Source organism: Heterodontus francisci, chromosome 19 (genome assembly GCF_036365525.1).
Source record: "Heterodontus francisci isolate sHetFra1 chromosome 19, sHetFra1.hap1, whole genome shotgun sequence".
NCBI classification, from domain to species: Eukaryota; Metazoa; Chordata; class Chondrichthyes; order Heterodontiformes; family Heterodontidae; genus Heterodontus; species Heterodontus francisci.
Window position 1 is genome coordinate 74,507,311 of NC_090389.1, and position 12,838 is coordinate 74,520,148.

The window sequence follows — 12,838 nt, forward strand, 5'->3', positions numbered from 1 at the left end:
GTCAGTTCCATTCCCCCGCTCTATCCACACAGCCCTGCAAGTTTATTTTCAACTGCTCATCCAATTTCCTTTTGAAATCATTGATCATCTCTGCTTCCACCACCCTCCTAGGCAGCAAGTTCTTTGTGACAAGATCATAAAATAATTTTGAATGAGGAAGTATCAATATTACCAAGACAAATGTGCTGTTGAAGACCAGTAGTGCAATTTGGAGGATATGGCAGTTATTTCATCATCCCCCAGATAAGAGTCTTTAGTGTAACACAGCTTCTGGTCAAATGGTTAATTCTGCTGGTGTGGAAACATTGTGATATTGCCCAATCTCAAGATGACGGTTGAATGTGGAAAGAAAAGAAAATATGGAAAGAACAAGGTGTTTGAACAAATTACATTGTAATATCTGCATCACACAAAACCCAACAGAATGTAACATACCAAAATTTTAAAATGCCTATACTACATAGAATCATAAAACTTACTGCATAGATGAATGTGATTTGTCCCATCTGCGCCAACCCTATCTCTTTAACTGGAGCTACCTTGTCTAACCCCATTTCCTTACCCTTTCCCTATATCTTTTTATATTCCTCCTTTTCAAATACTTATTCAATTCCATTTTATATAATGTTGTATTCTCTGTCTCAATAGCCCTTGTGGTAAAATAGCCCATGTGCAAATAACCCTTTGTGTGAAAAAATTTAATTTCACCCTTTATCCCGCTAGTAATACTGCCCTCTGATTTGCCAACCTGTGAAAATACTCAATCACTATTTATCCTCTCAAAATCTTTCACATTTTGAAAACTTCAATTACAATCCCCCTTAACCACTTCCATTCCAGTGGGGAAAAAATCTACAAATTTTCACACCGTCATAATTACAAACTCTCACTCTTGATATGATTTTAATAAATTTTCACTGTACCCTTTCCATGACTCTGATATTCCTTCCCAGAATGCGGTTAGCAAAACAGTGTGTAGTACTCCAACTGTGGTCTAACCAATGTCTTGTACAAATCCAACATCATTTGAAGATTGCATTTATTTTTCTTCCTGTCTCTTCAACCTACATTTCCTAATCTTCCTGAGAGAATCACAGCCGTGTTAGACCCTCTTCCCGTGCAGATTTCTCACTTGATTCAGACACTGCTAAACATGGGGATGGATTTTCCTTCATTGGTACACACTCAGTTGACCACACAAAAGAAAACCAAAAATTTGAAGCATTGTAAGTATTAGGGCAGGTTTTAATTTGTATATATTTACTTCCATTTTTGCAGTTAATCTCCCCTCTTCCTTTAAGCTCTCCTTGCCGTACACCATGATGCAGAAGAGACAGCACACAAGACATTCAATTTCATTTTATATAATGTTATATTCTCTGTCTCAATAGCCCTTGTGGTAAAATAGTCCATGTTCAAATAACCCCTTGTGGCCCACTTCTAGGACTTGCTAACGCCACTTTTGCCAGCTACTAGGCATAGTTTGATTGAAGCCATCCAGGGAGACCTTTCTTTCAATATTCCTTGTGGAGGAACAGCCATTCTGCAATGAGCCAAGTCTCAGGGAAGTCTTTACACAAATATGTATTTCTCTTCTCTCCTAAGGCTGAATTGAAATATTGAATGAGATTGAGTGGTAAGCGGTCCTAGAACCTTCAGGTTGGGGTATCAGGTGGGCAGCTGGAAGAAGAAATGTAAAATTGTAGAAGTAGTTAAATAAAGGGTAGCAGGATACTTTCACTGATTATCCAGAAAGTGTTTCTTTCAAAGGTAGTAAGTGTTGTATTGCACTGGAGGTCTTTGATCAAGAGAGCAAACAGGTAAACATTTTAAGTGGCCGCATTCCTGCACAGCGCACATCGGTAAAAAACATGTCTTGATTCTCACTAAAAACACTCAGACATCCTCCTACCGGCCACAGGATAAGAGAACAGGAACAGTCTGTGCTGTTTTACACATAGACAAAATAAACAGAGAAAATCTAGAGCCGCAAAAATCCCAACTATTTCTTCTTACAAAGGTCATCTCGCTTCCCAAAAGGTTGTTTTCCAAAAAGATAAAATTAGAAACATTTCCGTTCGGCTTCTTTCTACTGACTCACATAAGGGGTGTTTTTAAAAATTAAAATACCATTCCTCAAATAGACTTTACTCCAGTCCTCGCTGTGGAGTTGCGTTTGACCGGATATCTTCTGTTGATTTTTTTTCAAAGACTTTTATTCCATGTATGAGGTTGCAAACACTGCGGGAATGAAAGCAGACAACTGGGAAGAGATTTGGAAACGGTGTGAATCACGCTCATGACTAAGATCTTCAAAATTCGCTTCTCATTTCACCGTCTTGTGGCTTGTGAGCTCATGGAACCAAGTGCGTGGCCAGACCATTGTGCAGACCGAGGACGCTGTCTATGAAAATGTTCAGCTCAAAGCTGGTTAGATGAATGAATGAGACCAGTGAGTTATATTAATTTCCATCAGCAGCAGAATATAAACAAGGTATTTAATAAACTTTTTTTTCAAAAAAAAAAATAGAGGTACACAACAGTTTTTTTTTGATCATGTGTAAAGACAAAATAATGAACAGCTGAATGCTTTAGGTTCAGAGTCTTCCATCTCAACAATTCTGGCCAAGTACCTACACCGAGGTGTTAATCTCATTTGCCTCTTTTCGAATGCGGATAGATCCTGCTGCATTTTTCCACTTCTGTTTTTCTGTTAAGTTTCTAGCAGTCAGTTTATTGCATTTATTAATTTTAGCCTTTATTGCAAAGGGATTAGGGTATAAGAGTAAAGAGGTCTTAATACAATTGTGTAAGGCTTGTGAGACCACACCTGGAGTACTGTGTACAGTTTTGGTCTCCTTACCTAAGGAAGGATATATTGCCTTAAAGGGAGGACAAGGTAGGTTTACTAGACGAATTCCTGGGGTGAGGGGGATTGTCCTACAAGGGGAGATTGAGTAGGTCTATAATCTCTGGAGTTTAGAAGAATGAGAGGTGATCTCATTGAAACATATACAATTCTCAAGGGGCTTGACATGGTAGATGCTGGGAGGATGTATCGCCTGATTGGGAAGTCTAGAACTAGGGGTCACAGTTTCAGAATAAGGGGTTGGCCATTTAGCACTGAGAAGGTGGGATGTTTCTTCACTCAAAGTGTTATGAATCTTTGGAAATCTCTACTCCAGAGAGCTGTGGATGCTGAGTCATGGAGTACATTCAGGACAGAGATTTTTGAATTGTGAGGGAATCAAGGGATATGGAGATATTGCAGGAATGTGCAGCTGAGGTAGCTGATCAGCCATGATTTTATTGAATGACAGAGCAGGCTCGAAGGGCCAAATTTCATATTGTCCTATGTTATGTTCTGATGAACGGTCACCGCCCCAGTGATCTACCTTTGCTCTTCAAGATGCTGTGGGTCATTCATGCTCTGCTTTTCAGCATGTTCAGCCTTTATTTCCGGTTTCTTTCCTTTTACCTGCACTATGCTATTCAACCATTCAATGTGTAGCATTCTACTTAAATAACAAATGTGCTCAACTCCTGTGTTTTGTAGCTACAAAGTGAAAAGTACATATTTTGTTATGAGTTGCTGTTTGTGGTCCAATTATTTTCTTTTTGTGGAAGATATTTTGGAATGCTTAAGTGCAGTCATGGTGAGTGAGTTGTCATGGCGACTGAACATTTGTGTCTAAATTCTATATACTTGTATTTAGCAAAGCTCATGAGATGGTTGCTCTGGTTGGATTGGATCTCATATCCATGGGATAAATTCCAAATCAACAGTGTGCTGTACTAAGTGGTGGCCATTTCCCATTATAGCCATTGACAAGTAAATAAAGCTATTTTACAAGACTAGATAGTAACAGTAAGTGTTAAAATATAATTAACAACATCGATAGCACTATAATGACAATTTTGCTGGAGAGTCAATAACTCATTTAAAGTATTTCAAAATAATATTTTTTACTCTCTATTCCAGTGCTTTCTTTAATGATTAAATCAGCCCCCCCCCCCCCTCCCCAACACAATCACTTCTTGTCAACTGGCCAGAAACATCCCACTAGTTGAAAAGCAGCTTTGTATTTAGTGGACAAAAACAGCAGAGGGTATTAATAATGTCCAGGCCGTTGTAACCACAGAACATTCCAGACTCTTTAGTGATGTCTCAGTGAAAGACCATTTTGCATTGCAGTAATCTCTGGGAATGTAAAGCTACCCTAAAGGTTAGTCAAGTTTATTAATGGGAATTGCAGGCTGGAACAGTGACACACTACAGCTGATGGAGTGATGGTGAGATTGTCCTTTGGATAAGCTATTAAGCCAGTCCTACCTGACATAGTCTGCTGGTTCACATGGACATTAATGATCTACAGTCAGCTCCTCATATTTTAACGTTGCTTCAATACTGAAATTCCACTTTGTTCTGTTTTTTGGAGAATTACTGGAGAAAGTACAAAAAAGATTTACAAGGATGGTACTAGAACTTAGAGATTACTATTATTGGGAAAGATTGAACAGGTTGGGTTTTTTTTTTAGAAAAGAGAAGACTTAGAGGAGACCTGATAGAGATTGATAAATTATGAATGGGCTGGAACAGGGTAGATGTGGAGAGAAGGGGCTGAATTTTACTGAACCCCCAATGTCAGGGGTCATGGTGGGGGGGCCCAAAAAATGCATTTGGGAGAGGGCCACTATGCACCCTAATGCCATGAGGGCCTGGCCCGATATTGCCGGTGGCGGCGAGGCCTCGTGGCGGCCCCCCTGCCACTTGGTGACAGGACCGCCATTAACACATATCAATAAATTTAAATCACTGTATTAATTCCCTAACGTTCTCGCCGTCTGTCCCGGTCCAATATTTGTGCCGATGGCCAGCACTTCCGTGCCTTCCGATCCCCGTCTGGGGAACTGAGGTGTAACACTAGTGGGGAGGAGGGAGCAGGTATGTTTCTCAGTGTGGGGGTGGGGGAGTGGGGCCAAATTAATATCATTGGTGTAGGGGATGGTGGGGAGGGTTATAGTGTAAAGTGTATGTACTTGGTGGGGGGTGGGGAGGTCAGGTGGGCAAGGTAAGTGTTTTGGTGGGGGAGATGGCAAGTAATTAGTTCTGTGGTTATGGGGGGTGGGTGAGAGAGGGGCTAAATAAATGTTTATTATGTTTCGCTTTCAATCTCTCTTTAAATATTTAGATTGCAATGTAGGGCTCGAAGCCCTTTAAAAATGACGTCAGCGTCTGCACAAAGGCAGCTGACGCCATTGATGGGGATGGACAACCCACCCCCTCCACATCATCGGGGGGGGGGGGGGTGGTGGGGGAGGGTGCGATCCGCTCCAGGTACTTAAATGAGGCGCTGCGCTTAATATCGCAGCAGCTTTGCGATGTGCAGCCCGTACAGGCGGGCAGCCATTGTTTCCACCCGCCACCAATTACGGTGCGGGGCTTATACATTTCAACCCCATGCTTCTACTTGTGGGAGAATCCAATACTAGGGGCCATAAATACAAAATATTTACTAATAAATCCAATAAGGAAATAAGGAGAAATTTGTTTACTTGGAAAATGGTTAGAATGTGGAACTCACTACCATGGGAAGTTGCAAGCCAAATAGCTTAGATGCTTTCAAAGGGAAACTCGAAGATTACAGAAGAGAAAAAGGAATAGAAAGATATGCTGAAAGATTGAGATGAGGGGAATGGAATGGGAGGAGACTCATGTGGCGTATGAACACCAGCACAGGCTGGTTGGGCTGAAAGTCCAGTTTCTGTGCTATATATTCTATGTTAAATTATTGGTTAATTAAAAATATTTAGGAGCAAAAAATTGACTTTAAATTATCAGGAGTAGAATATTTCGAGGAAGATTAAGGAGCTCTCCTGATTTGTTTTACGATTCTGGCCCTCAAAACTGAGACTTTTTCTGCATGAAAAATGTTTTTTAAAATTCTTTCATGGGATGTGGGCGTCGCTGGCTAGGCCAGCATTTGAAGCCCATCCTTAATTGCCCTTGACAGCTGAGTGGCTTGCTAGGTCATTTTAGAGGGCAGTTAAGAGTCAACCACATTGCTGTGGGTCTGGAGTCACGTGTAGGCCAGACCGGGTAAGGACGACAGTTTCCTTCCCTAAAGGGCATTAGTGAACCAGATGGGTTTTTACAACAATCAACGATTGTTTCATGGCACCATTACTAAGACTAGCTTTCAATTCCAGAATTTTATTAATTAATTGAATTTAAATTCCACCAGCTGCCGTGGTGGGATTTGAACCTGTTTCCCCAGGGTGTTAGCCTGGGCCTCTTGATTACTAACTCAGTGACATTACCACTACGCCACCATTTCCCCGACATAACGAAATTATTGCACTTAAAAGTAGTTTATTATATGTGAAGTGTGTTATGAGTGCTTCCTTTCTTTTGTGAAATTATGAGGATTTGTGTTTGAAAACTGAAAATATGATTCCATAGATGCTGGAACTTGGGGCTGAATTTTATGCATGCTGTGAAGGAGGCGGCCTTCCGACACAGAAGTGCCGCCGCACAGCCCCCGTGATATTATGTGCGAGGGCTGATTTAATTGGAGGGGGTGGAGCAGCCGCACCCCCAGCAATGGCGTCCGGTGCCACCGCGCAGGTGCCAGTGCCATTTTTAAAGGGCTTCAAGCCCTTCAGGATATATTTAAAGGTGCCGGTGAGCTTAAAAAAAATTAATAAACTCTTAATTTAACATTGAATCCCCTCTCCCAACCCCCCTCCCACTGAGTCCTAAACACATAAATTGACCTACCCCGCAAAAATACACTTTATGAAATTCTGAACTTTCCGCCCCGAACTTCAGTATCCCTTCCCACCATCCCCACTACTGATAGGAATAGTTTTCCACGCTCACCCCTCCACCGCCCTGATAATTTTAATCCTCCCCCCTCCCCACCAGTGCGAGGTGTGGCTGGTTGGCCGTAAAATCGGCGTGGGACAGCCGCTGGCGGCAGGTAGGTTAATTTGCATTTTAGTTAAACTAATTTCAATACTTTAATGAAGGCCCCGCTGCCATGTGGTGGTGGGGGGCGGGGGGCTGCACCGAGGCCTTGCCACCGCTGCTAATATCCGGCGGGGCCTTCTTGGCATCGTGGGTCAAGGCAGGGTGCTCCCACTAGCATTTTACGAGCCTCCCTGCCATAACCTACGCATCATGGGCTGATAAAATTCAGCCCTTTGTATTTTTTTTAAGAAGAGGTCATCAGAAGGTCTTTTGGACTTGGTTTGCAAACAACAGTTACTGGAAGGCACCTGTTTTCAGATAAATACCGAGCAGGAGGCTTTTTTGACCTAGGGCAGATGTTTACAGAGAAGTGACAGGTCAAGATTTAAAGGGGTCAGGAGGCTTGACTCCTGAGATGTTTTTGGTTTTGCTTTAGACAGGCAGTTGGGATATGGACATTGGTTTGAAAGGAGTTAAAGAATCAACCTGCCAAGGACAGACCCCAACTCTGCCTGTTCCAGCTCTTTGAAAAGCCTGCCAGTTTTCCATCTCTTTGAGAAGCTCTGAGAAGCAAGTATAAGAAACTGCCTGAAACGCCTATTGCTGCATTTTTCCTGGCAAATCTGTCCAAACTGATCTTCAGCGTCACCTGAAAAGAACTGCTCTAGGAGGATCCCTGTGACAGCTGTCTCTGCATATTTGGGATGCCAAACCAAAACAAAGGACATCTGACATCCTTCCATATCTTCTCTTTTTTCTTCAAGCATTAGCAAGTATTTGGCCAAAGTATTCTTTTTCCTATTTTGTTTGTAATAGAGCTCTAAAGAGTAAATCTCTATTTTTTCGGATAACTGGTGTATGTGTGCGTGTGTGTTTGTATGAGGGGTTAAGGTAAAAAAGGTAACTTTTATATTTCAGTCTGTGTGCTAATGCTTTGCTTTGTTACAGGTTAAAACTTGTTTTATAATAAACTGATAATTTTGTTGTTTATCAAAGAAACCTGGTTATTTTATTTTGGGATAAAAATAGAGTCGATGATTGACCATATATGTAACTGGGAAAAAAACTTAAATATTATGTTGTGACCTGTCGAGCAGTGGAACTAGAATAACAGTGCATTCCTCCCACCTCAGTTGTAACAAATGTTTTGAGACATTTCTGAAATGTCATAGGATTTTATATAAATGCAATTCTTTTAATTTGAGTTGCCTAGGTTTTGCTGGAGTGGGGCATCTAGTGACGTGCCCCATTAGTACCACTTTTTCCCTTACCCTTCAGCTCGAAATGTTTTTGCCCTGTACGGTGCTGGTGCTGGAAGTGCGAGCTGATAACAGCGCGGCAAGGGCAACGGGCGTCGGGGACCTGAGTGAACAACAGGTTCAACAGTCAGTCTCCTTAACCAGTGAGTTTTAAAGATTGAGAGAAAAACAGAGGAGCGACAGAAAATGAAATAGGGTGAGGTATAGTCAAATCCGGTACAGAAAGAGAAATAAAGAAAGAGAAAGAAGGATTGCATTAAGTGAGAGAGGGCAAAAGAGGTAGGAAGGAAAAATAAGAACAAATATCAAAATGTTACATTTAACATTTTAAAAATCTCTTAACAACAACACTACCTGTAGGAATGAAACTCCACAGTATAAATTGTTTCCTTTCTGGGCTGGAGAGGTTGATTGGAGTTGCAGGAGCATAAACCCGCTCACTAAAAAACTTAAGCAGAACCCCTAATTTTCTGTGGGGGGGTTTAATTGGTGATTAATGTGCAAACACGGCAATTTCATGAAACTCACGGAGACGATGAGGGTGAGCTGTCGTTTTTGTGAGGCTAATGACAGAGCAGTGCAAATTGCCCAGCAACATGTGGAGATTGTCTTCCTTGCTATGAGTTGCTGGACACTTTACACATTATTAACAGTCTTAGTAGTGTAATATCTGGGCCACCATACTTTTTATACTGAATAAAGATATTAGTCTGTGGGTTAAGGTAACTGGAGTTTATTTACAAATGTCTAGCATCTGTGGCTTCCACTACAATATCCCTCACACCAGGATCTGTACAATCCATGAAATCACTGTAATGATGCTTACAGTCTATTTACACAATCTACCCAGCAACAACCTATTTCACCTTATACTACATCATCCCCCATGTCTCTGACTTCTTTGATCAGGTTAAGTAATGCTGTGGCGTTTTCACAACTCTGCCACAACACGCTCTCCTTTCAGTTGAAGATGTTTCTTCCTCCTCCTCCTCACTTTCTGTATTTGAGTGGAACTATTCGATGATTCAAGTTTTCTATTCCTGTTGTTCTCTGGATTATCTGTTCACTGCAGCATCACTGGCTCATCAACTCTCTCTGATGACTGATTCTCAAACCTTTCTTCCATTTGTTTCTTCTGCAATGCCAGTGCTAATGATCGTTTGTTCCTTCTTATCATCCTTTGATCAATCTGGCAAATGTGTGATCGTGGATATGGTGATTTCTCTATCACTTCTCCATATCGACTTATTTCTCACTCTGTAGCGTCTATCATAATTTTCTGCTTGAATTGACTGCTCTCTATCCTCTCTCTCCCTCACTTTTTCCAAGTCGTCTGCACTAATTCTTGGCTTTAGTGTACTTGGGAGAATAGGAAGTTGTGTCTTCAATCTTCTTCCCATTAACAATTCGTGTGGGGCTAACCCATTCTGAAGTGGTGTAGATCGATAGCTTAACAGTGCCAATTGAAAATTTTCATTTTTCTTCAATAACATCTTCACAGTTCATACACCTCTCTTTCCTTCTCTATTGGCCTGAGGGTACCTCAGTGAACTACTGACATGAACAAATCCGTATGTTTCAGTAAACTCTTCGAAACCTTCATTCGCAAATTGCGGCCCATTGTCAGATATCACAATATCTGGAATGCCATGTGTAGCAAAACTTTCTCTCAAAGATTTGATCACAGCTTCTGAACTCTGGCCAAGTAGCTTAATTTCAACCCATCTCGAGTAATAGTCAATGACAATAAGGAACATCTTCCCTTTATGCTCAAAAAGATCCATTCTTGGACGCTCCAATGGTCTGGATGGAAACGAAGGTGACATGAGTGGCTCTTTCATCTCTTGTCTGGTAGTAGCACATGAGTAGCACATTTGGATATCATTTTCTCGATCTCTTTTGATATACCAGGCCACCATACTGAGTTGCTCACTCTTGCTCTACATTTGGTGATTCCTAAATGACCTTGGTGTAATTTCTCCAAGATATCCAATCTTAACGCTCTTGGGATGACCAATCTTTCACTGTAGACTAGCAAATCATCCACAATACTTAGATGTCTCCTTTGCTCATGGTATTTCCTTAAAACCAGGTTATGTGGCATATATGCTGTCCACTCATTTTGACAATATTCGCTTATTCTTTGTATATTTCATCTTCCTTCTGCAAATTTCTGATTTCATTCAATTTCTGAGTTGTTGCAGGTAAATTCTCAGTTATTGTTAAAGCAAAGACTTCTACTTCCTTCTGAGGTAAGACATCTCCTTCTTCAGGTCTTTCAGTTGTCGCTCTCGATAATGCATCTGCTGTTTCCCTGAAACATATTCGTTCATTGTACTTTAACTCATTAGTCTTAGTTGAAATCTTTATACCCTTGGAGGTAACATTCGAATTCAACAACGTCATGAGTGGTTTGTGGTCGATTTCAATCTTAAACTTAAGGCCCAATATGTAGTCTGATAATTTTCGCGTGCTAACGCTTCCTTCTTGATGACTGTATATCTCTGTTTGGTTTCAGTTAACGAACGAGAAGCAAAATGCACAGGTCTGTGTATTCCATCCTTCCGGACTTGAATCATGACTGCACCTAATCCTGTGCTGATGCATCCGTCGCAATTATGGTCGTTAGCACTAGATTATAGTGCGCCAACACCTCTGACAAAGTTAACATCTCTTTGATTTTCTCAAAGGGTTTTTTCTGGCTTTCTCCCCAACACCAGATATTACTGCTCTTTAGCATTTGTCGCTAAGACGTGTTTGTAATAGCTATATTTGGGAAGAATTTCCCTACCTGATTCACCATTCCCATGAATTTTTGTAGTTCTGTTATGTTCTTTGGTTCTGGGAAATCTTTTATTGCCTTCGTCTTCTGTGGATCTGCCTTGATATCTGACCCACCAATTATGTGACCAAGGAACCTCACTGTTGGTTGCGTAAATACACACTTCTCATTCAATGTGAGATCTGCTTCTAATCTTTGTAATACTGCTCTTACCTTTGTTTCCTGTTCTTTCTGGTTTTCTCCATGAATTAGGACGTCGTCCATGTGACAGATTATCCTCACTAAACCTTCCAGGATCCTTGACATCGTTCTCTGAAAGAGCTCGGGTGCTGACGTAATATGAAATGGTAAATGGAATCTTCCAAATGGTGTTATAAATGTTGTCAACAATTTAGACTCCATGTCCAAAGATAACTGCTAAAATCCACTGTTTGCATCTAATTTTGTAAATATGGATCTTTTTCCCAGTTTTGCCAAACTTTCATCCACTGATGCCATTGGGTGGATCTCTCTCTCTCTCCACTGCTTTATTAAATTGAGTGAGGTCTACACAGATTCGTATGGGTCCGTTTGGTTTCTTCACTGGAGCCATACCAGAGCACCATTTAGTAGGTTTAATTATTGCTGATATCACTCCTTGGTTCCGCATTGCTTCTATTTTTCAGGAGTGGGTGTGGGACCTTTCTCAGTGTGAATAAACACACTGGCTCTGCCTCTTTTCTCAGAGTGATGTAATATTCTGTTTTAAATTTTCCCAATCCTCTAAACAGCTTTGGGAATTCAGCTGTAAAATCTCTTGGCTGCTTCTGTTGTCCCTTAATTTCTCCTACCCTACATAACAGTTGTAGGTCGATGCAAGCCTTCCTGCTGAGTAATGAACAACTCTGATTCTTAATAATATTCAGCGTTTTGGGAATCTCTTTATTCTTGTATCTCAAAATTGTTCTCAGTTCCCCTATGACTTTCAGCTTTATGCCTCCAGGTCCACACGGCTTCTTGTTTGTTGTTCTAAAGCTTCCCTTCTTTAGTCATGGTTCCTTATCTGATAGAACAGGAACCGCTCCTGTGTCTAATTTAAAGCTAGTTTTATTTTCTCCTACCATGATATCTGCTGTCCAGCAATTTTGCTCCTTGTGTTTCTCCTAAAAAAGGAGTTTCAATCGTTTGCTCATCTTGTACCTCGTTTATTCTCTTGTTTAAATGATTTATCCCTTTGCTGGTCTGCAGCATTTGCTTCTTGCTGCAACACATAGAATGAAAATGTCCCTTTTTTAACATAAGAAACATTCTGCCTCCCTACCTGGGCAATTTTCCCGCTGATGCCTCTCTCGGCCACACCGACTGCATTCAGTGCTGCCACCTCTAGATGCTTTGCCCGCCTTTCTGGCTTTTTGGTGCCATTTCCTTTCCCTTTTTTTCACAAACTCCACTGAGTCTAATGCCTTCGAGATCAGACTCTCTCTGTCCCCTCAAACCATTGGTGAGTTGAATTTTCTAGCCACCGCCTGACTGCTCAACTGAATGGCTTTTTGTAAACTCAACTCTTCCCTTGACTGTAGCTGATCTGACAGCACATCATCTATAACCTTGACTACGATTCTATCTTGAATCAACTCCTCATGCAAGCTTCCATACTCTCAATCTTCTGTGATCTTGTACAGGTCATTAATAAACAAATCTATGCTTTCTCCTTTTCTCTGTGTGCGCTTATTAAACTTTTCACGTTTAATAATAACATTTTTCCTGATCTTGAAATACTCTTCTAAAGCTTTTATAATTTCAGCATAAGTAGTTTGCTTCTCATCGATTTCGTGGGCAATGAGA